The sequence below is a fragment of the Cupressus sempervirens genome, chromosome 4 (genome assembly GCF_028749045.1).
Source record: "Cupressus sempervirens isolate cs-2001-9-10 chromosome 4, ASM2874904v1, whole genome shotgun sequence".
NCBI classification, from domain to species: domain Eukaryota; kingdom Viridiplantae; phylum Streptophyta; class Pinopsida; order Cupressales; family Cupressaceae; genus Cupressus; species Cupressus sempervirens.
Genome location: NC_143121.1, coordinates 18,125,915 through 18,138,523, shown reverse-complemented (window position 1 = coordinate 18,138,523; position 12,609 = coordinate 18,125,915). Strand labels below are relative to the sequence as shown.

Here is a 12,609-nt window from a genome sequence, read left to right as displayed (position 1 = left end):
TAGGAACTGATCAGGCTCCACACTAGACAACAATATTCCACTTGGAGACTGATCTTGTAGTAATACTACTAGCACATGGGGTTCCCACTAGATCAAACCACCCTGGACTTTGTTGTTCTTTTATTCCTATTTAGTCTAGAAGACCAACCAAAGCTGAAGAAGAATTCTAATTCTCCCCTATCACTACCTTTTTAAACATATCTGCTAGATTTTCATCTATATGTATCTTATCTAGCTTTAAGTGGTCATCATCCAAAACTAATTGAATGAAATACTACCACAATTGTATTTTTTTGTCTTTGAATGTAGAGCTGAATTCTTTACAAGATGAATGACACTCTAACTATCTATAAAAAAATGATTATCCCTTTGAGGGTGTCCCAATTCTTCCAAGAAGAACTAAAGCCAAATCATCTCCTTGGCTACCTCTATAGCAACAAAATGCTCTACCTCTGTAGTGGATAAGGCATTAACCTTCTATAACCTAAAGACCTAGCTCACAACTACCCAACTAACAATAAATACATAACCTATAGTACTCCACTTGGTATCAATATCCCCTACCAAATCTGAGTCAACATAGCCCTATAAATTAGTAGTAGAGTGCCCAAAGTGTAAACACTTATTGGATGTTCCTCTCATATATCTAAGACTCTATTTAATTGCATTTCAATGCCCAATTCTTGGATGATTCATATACATGTTAATGACTCCCATGATATGTACAATATTTGACCTTGTACATTAAATAACATACATCAAGCTTCCCATAGCTGAAGCATAGGGTACCTTTGACATCTTATCCTCATGTTCTTGTGTCTTGGGACACATATCCTTAGTCAACTTCAAATGACTAGGTAAAGGTGTGTTGATAGCTTTAGCATTCTCCATAGAGAAATGTTGCAACACCTTCTCATCATAATTAGTTTGAGATAGTGTCAATTTATTGTTCTTCCTATCTCTGTAAATCTTTATATATAGGATTTTTGCTACCCCCAAATCCTTCATAGGAAATGCATATGCTAACTGACATTTCAGCCCCTTAATCTAATCCATGTTAGAGCTAGCTACAAACATATCCTCAACATATAAAGACAAAATAATTTAGCTATCATCATCCAACCTCTCAAAATAAACACAATGATTTGAATGACACCTACTATATCCATGCTCATGCATAAAACTATCAAATTTTAGATACCATTGCCAAGATGGTTGATTCAAGCCATATAAGATTTTTTGAAGTATGTACAGTACTTTCTTGATCAGTTACCAAAAACTAACACCATCCTTCATTGGCATTAAGTACATTCAAATGCTCATTCCATTCTTCTTTGTAGTGAAAACATCTCCCACAAAAGCCTCCTCTTCCTCTCTAATCTCTATTGTTCTGATCATGGATTGGAATTGTTTCCCCCATGGTTTTGAATTCTATTTCCATCCTCATCCTTGTTCTTTTGATCATCATTTCAACCTCCATAAGATCATCTGCTAGATATTCCACCGCAACCTCTTCCACTATTCTTGTTACCAAACTTCTTGCTTATTTTCTCCTCACCCCTTAGGGAAAGATATTATGCCAACTCAATACTGGTCACTCAAACAAGAATTATCTCATCCTAAATGCTTCACCATAACCTATTAAGATAATAGGAAACTTTCTTCTTATCATCTTCTACATGGCTAATTTGAATAAAAAAAATCGGTAGAACTCTTTAGTATACTCTTGAACAATTTTTCTTGCTTGCTTCAACCATTTCATTTTCTTCAATAGATCAAGCTTATAATCCATATGAGTGAACTATCATTTCATTTTAGCTACCATATGATCCCATCTAGTGATTTTGTCCTTTCATCTTTTATTTTGATCCAACTAGATCTCTTGCTACCACATCTATGTATGACCATTCCATTTGTCCTTCACAAACTTGAACCCTATCCCGATCTTCAATATGTTCATATCCAAAGTACTCTTTCAATTCATTAATCTAGTTGATCAATTCCTTTGGGTTGAGATTTCCCAAAAAATGTGGGAACATCAAACGTAGGTCTTTTTCCAATACTAGAAATGGCCCTAAAAATCTTTGCCTCCTCTTGGCTAAGAACTTCCTCTACTAGATCTGGGTCTATGTTTCCTTCTTCTTCTCTTTCATCCTCACTTTCATCATCTCCTATGACAAGATTCATTCCTCTATGAATATTTTTTTGTATTTCTTGTATTTTTCTCGAGAGGGTTCTAAAATCCTCAAGTGTAACACTTTCAAGTCTTCCACCATGCTCACTTTGTGAAGGCATTTTCACACTTCTACTAAAATCCTAATGCAAATAGCCTCATAATTGATGATCTATCCACATGTTTAGCCTAAACCATAGTCTTGGTACAAACTACCTCATAGTCGGCGATCTATCCACACACTCAAGAACTCTAGCTTTGATACCACTTGATGAACAATGGTCCCCTTAATACCATAAACCACAACATGAAACAAAGAAACAACAAAAAATGTGAGAATGAAATATGGACTTCTTATTTGCACCACAAATGTAAAATTATAGAATTCACAAGTACAATATCCTAACCCACATGTACACCTTCATTACAATAATATGCAAGATAAGTTGTGAATTATCACCTACAGTTGTTCTAGACAATATTTGGGTCTTTCTAAAATAGGCAATTTTACATCATCGGGGAAGATTCTAGATTATGAAACTTAATACCTAGGGCTAACAGACTCTAACTATACATCTTTGATAATTATTTTAGATATTTTGAGTAACCCAACTTCAAAAGGCCATAACTCTGAAACTGTTTATGTGATTGGCCAGTATAACCACTTTTTGGAAACACTAGCTCTTGATCTACAGGCTAAATAATTGGAAGTACCCTTTTTTCAAGTTTTTGGACCTCATCTAGGCACTCTTAAGCCTCTGATAGTGAGCCTAAAGATATTTCAACAAATGTTTCCACCAAAAATCCACAATAACTTCTTTGATACTTTAGCTCAAGCAATGAGATTTTTATGGTAGGCTTAAAACTCTAAAATGAACCTTCATATAGAAAATGAGAACATTTTGAACTCATATGAAAAACTTACTAAAAATAGCAAGTTCCCATAAATAGTAACCACCCTGTCTATTAGTCCTTATTAAAATAGAAATATTGAAAAGAAAATATGTTTGAGTGATCCAAGATTTCTCTTACACCTAGGATGCTCCTACATTAATTACTTTTGAAAGTACATTTTTTCATCTTGCCCAACTGACATTGTTTGCAAAATATATTTTTAGGTTTCTTTAATTTAGGCAAACTATCACTTTTCTTATGTTATTGATACTAACCAAGTTATCAAAATTAACATGACATAACCTCTTGTTCCATAACCACATATAATCAAATTTTACAACAAGACAAGTAGCATCATTCATATTAAGATAAAATAGATTACCTCTAGTTTGATCACCTTTCCCAATTAGTTTCCCATTTGTTTCATAGATCTTAGCCATCTTGTTCTCAAACTCAACCTTGCAACATGAACTATTCAGTTATAGCACACTCAACAAATTATACTTAAGTCCTTCAGCATAATAAAAATTGTCACACAAAATCTTTTCTGTGTGTTTGATAGACCCTTTCCCTTTTATTAGATAGGGTCCATCATTACAAAACCTTACACTATTTCCATCATAATAATTCAAGGTATTGAACTTATTTTTATTTCCAGTCATATGATGTGAACACCCACTATCAGTCATCAATATGTCACTTTTGTTCATATTACATACTAGCGTAGTTGCCTCATACTCTTCAGGAATCATCCTTCGTTGTAAAATATACTACTTCATCATCACGATCATCAGTTCCATATTTGGTTTCCTCCCCTGCAATGTAGCAAGACTTCTTTCCTTTGTCTTTGTAATCTTTGTTTTCCTCGTCTCTTTTTATTTTGTATTTGTCTCCACTTCTATTTTTTTTTGTTCTCTATACATCTAGCAATAATAGCTCATTTCAATTAAAACACATAATAGATAACTTACATTTAAATTTTCCTTTACCTCTATGAAATCTCCTTACTAGCAATGCTTCAGGTTGTTCTACATCATCCTAATCTATATCACTATCACTAGAAATATATTTGACCTTTTCCTTCTTCTCCTTAGGTTCCTTTAATGACAACTTAGTTTTGAAAGTAGATTCAACATTTCCAAGTCTAAAATTATCAAAATTAGAAAGCTCAATGGTAGTGAGCCTACCTACCAAACCTTCTAGAGTCAAATTTGAACCTAGTATACATCTTAGTTCTTGTATGGAAAAAATCTAATATCATACATGGGAAATAGTGTTCTCAATACTTTACTTAGTACATTATCATTATCAATAATACCATTAGCTCCTTCTATAGAATTAACAATATCTTTTATTCTAGAACAATATTGAGCAACATTCTCAACTTCTTGCATCCTTATATCATTAAATTTTTGTCTAAGACTTTCAAATTTTTCTCTTACAACAATTGTGTCTCCTCCATAAAGGGTACATAGAGCAACCCACATCTTCTTTGCAGAATCACAATTCTTGATTTCATTGAACTCAAAATAACTTAGGGTAGAGGCAATCTCTAACATTGCCTGATTGTGTTCTTTCCTCTTTTTTAGATAATTAGTAGTTAGGGCTCCAAAAGGTTCAATCTGCTAAGTGATGATGGTAGATTTTTCATGGTCTCCAAGACCTCCTAGGTGTAGCTTCATTAGACTTTTCCATGCATGGAAGTTATCCTTGTTAAGCTTTCATACCTCTCCTTTTGACATCTTGATCTTTTTCTTCTAGTACATTCAAACTAGTCCTCCTAAGTAGATGGCTCTGAGTCCAATTGTTCAAATTCTTAAGAATAATTGAAAGAGGGAAGGGGTGAATCATTTATTCAATGTCTAGATCTACAAATAAAACTTTTCACAGCATGCTAAACACGTATCCATAAAACCCTATTGTGAATGCATCCATTAGATCATAGAATACTTAAATTTTGTAGGTTACTGTCCTAGGTCAAAATAACTTTGCAAAAATGTAAACATGAAACATGTAACATATTCAACAACACATTTGACACATGGACTTTATGTGGAAACCTAATTTAGGAAAAACCAATAATAACATGCTACTAATCCTCACTCTTTTGAATTGATGCCCTATGAAAGGTCAACCCTATTAAAGGTTACAATACACACTGTTAAATGTGACCTAGTTAGAGGATTTCAATCACCCCCTTAGGAGTGAGCCTTGTTAGAGGACTTTAGACCATTCAATTGGAATGTCACCTAGTTAAAGGATTTATAAATGACTATTACATCAACTATAATCCAAAGTATTTACCTTAGACTAATACAATGATTTGAAAGTAGGGTATGTGCATGGTCATGGTCAACAAACTATGCTTTTAAGTGGCAATTAAATTTTTTTTTTTTTAGGGTTATGTCAACTTGACATGCAATTTTTTACTTATTATTAACTTTATATCAAAAAGTTGAGATAAAATAATCTCTAGCACATTAAATCTATTTTCTAAACTACTAAGACTTATCTCAAAAAAAAAAAAAATTGATTGGTCAAAATTTTGAATTTTAATGCAATATTACAAAAATTTTAGAACAAAAATGAGAAGTAGACGTATGTCTAAACACCTTAATAAAAATCAAATGATAATATTTTTAAATAATATTACAGATATAAGTAGTAGAATCATGCCCAGATGTGACACATATTTTTGGGTATTTTTATTCTAAATAAATAATTAATAACATGTTTTTAACTTTAGTATTTCTGGAATAAAACAACTCTCGTGTCTAACCACCTTGACTAATTCAAAACTCTAAAAAATTCAATTTTTCATTTTTTTTCTTATAGTATAAGAAACATAGAATGTGATGCATTTTGGATTTAAAAAATGATGTACCATTTGAAAGTTATAGTTATTTTTCAAGTAGTGTGTCCGTCAACACTTTATACATAACTCCATTAGAAAATAAGTAATAATTACTTACTAAACTAATAATTTGAAAAGCCTTAAATTTATGGATAGATAAGAACATTTTGAAGAAACCATTTCCATTTCATCAAATTTTGGTGAAAAAAAAAGTTGTTAGGTACATGTTTGAAGTAAAAATCACATAAAAATAGGCCAAAAGCACATTTTAAGGATGTTTTTAAAGTTGAACATATAGGTTTGGTATCAAAAGATATAGTAGACCTTATAAAGGTATTAATTATTTTTATTTAGTATTAGGGTGGGTGGGAAAAAAATTGTAATAGATTTTGAAATGGTTTGAGATATTTTAGAACTACAAATTTTTTAGATCGCCACTTTTGGCACACCATGATCCTACACATACCCAATAACAATAAGGCTTGATCTGATAAAAAATTACAAATCAATTTCATATTATAGATCTCTATTTGAGTCCTCCATTTTTCTTATCTTTCTCACACTTCAACTCTAATAGCTTGTTCACCCTTTAAAAATTGATACTCTTAAGTCTTCTTGTGTTGCGTGTCATTCACAGTCTCTTTTATTTAGCCACTAAATGAAGCAATATCCTAGACTCCTTTTCCTCCTTAGGTTCTCTCACATGAAAACCTTTTATTCTAACCAACTCCCTCTATTAATATAGATTTAAGATTTTTTCCATTCAACCTTAATTGTCCATTTTAGGGTTAATTACGATTAGGTAGGATACAATGAATCTACCAACTTTTCCATTTGGTTCCTCTAGAAACTTCTTCTTCAATCCTCTTTGAATTTACCACAAAATGGTTTACCTTGAATTCTATACCACCAACTCACCATCTTATCATAGTTATCCTCCAAATGCTTCACACAATTCAAGAAAACAAAATTGTCTTCTCCAATTCTTCAAATTTACAATTTAACATGAATATTGGCCCTCAAGTTCCATATTGTTCTTCCAGTTGTCTTCCACTCGTTAGCTTAGCAAACACTAAAGTTTTCTAGTTCTTGAAATCAACTAAACTTTACGCATCTTACACTAAGTTCACTTGACATACACTGAATATTCACTTTACTCGGCTCCAAATTATTTTTTGCTTGGCTTACACTAACTTTTCTTGACACCTACTATCCACTTGGTCAAGCTTGGAAGACTCAATTCTTCTTAGTTGTTCTTCTAGAATTAATTAGTGTATCTATCCTTTGCAACCTTAAGTAGATAAATAATACACTATATAATCACTATCTTAATTGATCTTTGTATTCCTTTTTCATACCATAACTCAACCTTTCCTCTAGGTGCTCTTGTTATCTTATTTGATCAAATTCTTTCCATTAATCAAAAAAATGATAGTACTCACATCAACTAAGTAGTTATCTTATGAGAAATTAGTAGGTTTGACATTAGTGACAAAACAATGATTATTCCATTATAGGGTCTTCACTTTAAAACAATCCCATATGAACACTATTTATTTTAGTTCTAGTTTTCTCACCTTAGGTGTCTGTGGGAGAAATCCTTCAACTCTTCTTTCTTTGTTCACACCTCGATCCAATCCTATATTTGTCCTTCCAAGAACATTGGGTTTTCCAATCTTGTGAAGTTGTTCCATGATCAATGAAGCTTAACGGAACATTTTTTTATGTTCCTACATTCAAAATTGACCTTCTTGTTCAATTACAGAACATTTCATCTTTATCTAAAAGAGTTCTTCTAATTTATGTCTTGTCCTAAATATTGTCCTATGTTTTCTTCTTTTTCGGAGAATGTGATAAATCTTGGTGATTGATGGCTTGTGATATTGTATATATTTGTGGTAGTTATTCCTTAGAAGTGATAGAGTAGTGATTGAAAGAATATACGTGTCTAATTTGGATCTAGAATACAATTTTAATCATGCATGTATACTAAAAGTCTATGAATTTCATGTTGCAAGAGCATAGTTGTAAATCTTATGATCTTGAGATGATTGAAACATCAATCTAGTTGGTTTAGTGTGTTTCCTTATGTCTATGTTTCTTATTTCCATTATGTTGACTTTAGTTTCATGGTTTGGAGCATCACCTTTGGGGAAACTTTAACCATGACTGCATTATTAAATTTTCATTCTTGAATTTGCACCAACTACATCAATTTATTATTTAAACTCTAAATTTGTGTGAGCACTATTAAATATCTAAATGATCTACATGCAATATGGAGATTCTTGTAGTGAAAGTTTCTTCAATTTAATCTATATTGTGTGGTTATTTTTAATTCTTTTAATTAAGAAAAGATTAAGTAAAGCAATGATTTATATCATACATACCTTGAGCTCTATACATTTTACTATGTTTGATACTGCTATTAGCTACATATAAGGAAGTGGTTGTTTGTGGCCTCTTATCCACTACAAAAGAAAAGTATGTGAAAACCAATCATGCTTATAAATAACCCATTTGGATTAGGATGTCACATTCAAATGATAGGTTAAATTTAAGAGTTATTACAATTAACTATAATAATCATTGTGTCATATATCTAAAATAAATGAGCATTCTCATGTCAAGACAAACCATATCAATCTTAAGTATCATATTGCTTACATGATATGCTAAAGAAAGTGAGGGTAATAATGGAGAAGGTTGATATTTTGATTAATATTGTGAATTCATTAATAGATCCCATTTGTATAAATAAATTAAAGTAGTCTATTTAAATGTTCTTCCAACATTTCAATCCCTAGTAATTAGACTTCAATGTTAATGGTTTTTCCTAGAGTGTTTTTTATGGTGAATATTCATAATTTTATGAATTTTAGAAAACTTTCAATAGTAATTTGACTAATAATTTAAGATTTAATGCAACTTAAATCACCACATTTTTATTAAATTTAGTTATAAAATATTAAAAATTATTCAATACTTTATTTTATTAACAAATTTGAACTCAAGGATTCACCACAATATTTAATACATGATTAGATTTGATTCACCTACATATTATATATTCTCAAAGCAATTGCAATTAATTCACCAATAATTATTATACTTATTAGTTACTTGAGGGATATATTACCAATATTTAGTTTTCACTATTGATTTAAAATATAATGGAATATTCAATTTTGATTTGTAATATTCCATGACAATTAGCAAACTTCCTTTTATTATTGCGATTTGCCAATATTTCTACTAAAAATTATGATTCCAAAATAATATCCAATGTAAATAATATTTAAAATTTAAAAAAATTGGCATATTGGCCAATAAAAATAATTTGGTTTTTCCAAATAATTAAAGATTTGCCAATAAATTATATCTTTTTCTGGAGGGGATTTCTTAAAGATTACCCTGGTTTTTCCTTTTTCTTTTGAAAGGTTTTTTATAAGTGGGAGAATTTTAGGAAAACACAATGACCTTAAATTCCTAATATTTGGTTAATACATTTAAGAATTCACTATTTCATCTTCGATGTGTTTTGTCTTTCCATGAGAAATTTAGTGTCGCATTTGCAGATGAATAGAATTACTTTAGTGCAATTTTTCCTCGAATGGGGTGGTAGATGTTTCACATAGGAGTGACATTTCTTGGTTATGTGTTATCATTGTGTATGTGTGTGTGTGTGTGTCATATAATTCCTTTAATGCATTTTTTCTCATGCAAAGAGGTATATGGGTTAGAATTGTGTGTGTGTGTGTGTGTGTGTGTGTGTGTGTGTGTGTGTGTGTGTGTGTGTGCATGTGTGTGTCCTCACATTAGGATGTACACATGTCACATTGGCTTGGTGTGCCTAGGTCATGCATTCAAACCTTTTGGTGTGTGTGTGTGTATTGTTTCCTCACATGTGGAGGTAGTTGTTCCCCAATGGCATGGCATGGCCTAGTTGTTTGTTTTCATGTGTGTGAGGGTTTGTGTGTGTGGGGCAATGTGATTTTGTGTGCATGCAAGTTCATCATGGCAAGAGTTACTCATGGCATATTATTATGATGTATAAAAAATGAAACAATTTATGCAAATGTAAGTATAAAAGAATATTCCAAAATAACTACAACGGGAATCATCAAATTAGAGTTTGGATTGACACATTTGGGTCTGTACCCATTATGGTTTTACAAATAACATTTCCTAAACCATTCGTGGTTTCAAATTGAAACCCTTTCCTATATAATTGTATGTAGAGTTGCAATTTTTATAGTTAATTTGTAGGTGTTATTTTGTTCCCCAAATCATTCAACTTTTATATGTTGGTGATACTCCTATGTCTTTTTCTTTGTGCATATACGATAACCTTGTTAATATTATTACAGTGTGATGATTTTCTTTGAAAAGGATTTTTTCCACATATATATATTGAATATTCTTATTTATTATTTTTATATGTTCATGCATTTTTTTAAATTATTATAACATTGAAAATAGTGTTTTTTCTAGTGGCAAACCTTCACCAATTAGTGATTCCATCTCTTCAGGAAATCGTAATTTGGAAAACAAAACCTACATATGGGATCAACCACATCATAGAGATATTAAATAATTTGGCTCCAAAGCCTAGGCTAATCACCCATTGGTTTACACATAACTGGTCCCAAATCCTAGTCCAATCATGAATGTTACATTTAGGACACAATTATTTTAAAATTTTCACTAGCCTTTACCTAATGTTTTCTTATTAGACAATGTTATTTTTCCCTTACAATAAAAAAATAATTTCCTCAGGGCCGAGTGTGGCCTACCATTTTATCAATGTGTGTCTTGAACTACCCTCGTTTAGCTAACTATTTTATATTTTGCATTTTGGGACACTTGTCCTAATTTAGGGAAGAATTGGAATTTATGGTATAACATTTAAGATTAGGCATGAAATAAAGTCGAGGTCATTAATATATCTTACATTGATAGCCTAGATCAATTCCTTTCATCATCACAATGATAACATATAAAGTGATGATGACCAAGTTGACAAAACAATGATACATTATTAATTGAATCTAAATGGATTGCAAGAATACATGTACATTGTACCATGTACACTTGGCATATGGACCATGGCCCTCTCATGACTCTGTGAATTCACCAAAAAATTAAATAATCTCTCTATAGCAACTGACAGATTAGCTAACTATATTAATATTTTGTGTCATATAAAATAATTGATTCATCTACATTTATTTACAGACTATTTTTTAAATTCTTCATAATTATTATTAAATTTTCGTAAAATAATTTCTCCCTTGCATCAAAAAAAAAATTGCCCATGATTAGAAATTTTTCATGCACATTAAATTTTGAATTTATCGACATTTACATAGTTTTCTCAAGAGATATTTCTTAAAGTTATGCCTGACTGAAAAAGTTGCAAAATTATCCTTAAAATTTTGGTTTAGAAAGTTTTTGCATTTCACTATGGGAGTTTGTATCAGTGTCTTATTTGACCTTGATACTATAAGTTACATTAAATACAATAGTTCAATAGTATCGCGGAATCTTTAACAAAAAAAATTACTACTTTAGATTAGTTTAGCAACATTAATCAAAACTAAGATCAAGAGGGTCCCCTTGATGTCCATATGGAAGAGGGTGAAAACTAAGAATGGGATGGAGGTAGACCCAGTTGATATCGAGGAGAGGAGGTCTAAGGTGGTAGAATAAGTTCTGGGAGACTCATAAAATTGAAGGCTAAGAGGAGGTTGAGAACTATTGTCCTACAGGATGATGAAGAGTCAAATTATGAAGATGTGCCCCCCAACCAAAGCAAATGATGAAGAAAAAGGCAATGAGATGCAAAGTGGAGAAGGATGAGGATATGGAGATGGAGGTTGACATTTTGGATTCCTTGTTGTTAGGCTTGGGGGATGACAATAATGGGAGGAAGGAGGTGGCTCATGTCTATGTGTCCCTCATAATGAATATAGTGGATCTTACTCTATATTAATTCTTGGATACTATGTATGATAGGGTTCCCTCTCTTATGATAGCCTTCTCCCCTAGTTGGGAGAATACTAAAGAGAAGATGATTTCTAACTCCCTATTTTGTATATAAACAACATGGAGGTGGAGAAGTTAAATCCATGCTTCACTCTAGAGGAAATGCTGGTAGTTATGAACGTAGAGGTCAAAGGGATCAGAGATAAAATAATGGTTTTGAAGGAAAGGTTTGGCCTTCTATCTAATTTCACCATCAAAGTGACTCATGGGGCAGCTACCACTCTACAATTTCATCAAGATAACTTGGAGGAGGGTATAAACCAAGAGGACTCAAAATTACTATTTGGATTCCTAGCAGAAGACTGGGCTAATCTCCTCCTCAAGGGGAAAGGCAATGGGAACATTAACTAGTGCCTTGTCCTCTCCTCTGGTTTCTTTATGTGTTTTCTTTTCTTTGGTAGGTCACTGATCTAGTTAGGTTTAAGGTAGTGATGCCTTTGTTTAAAAACTTTTTATGTTTGAACTGGTGTTAGTTATGACACTTTTCTATTTTGTCAATTTTTAAAGTTTTGGTTGGATCCACCTGTTGGGAACCTAGGTTTTTTGGGTTATATTTTTGGTGTGTTAAGGTTGGTTAGGGGTTTCCTTTTGTCTTTGTGCTCTAATGGTAATTTTTTCATAATAGGTTGGTAAGACAATT

The 12,609-nt window shown here is 31.8% G+C and overlaps 1 protein-coding gene across 1 annotated transcript in view; it reads right to left on the bottom strand.

The window, feature by feature from the left end:
- Positions 1-12,609, bottom strand: part of LOC149559702 (lipid phosphate phosphatase epsilon 2, chloroplastic-like) — a 140,394-nt gene that overhangs the window by 61,862 nt on the left and 65,923 nt on the right. The gene's annotated exons all lie outside the window — the stretch shown is intronic.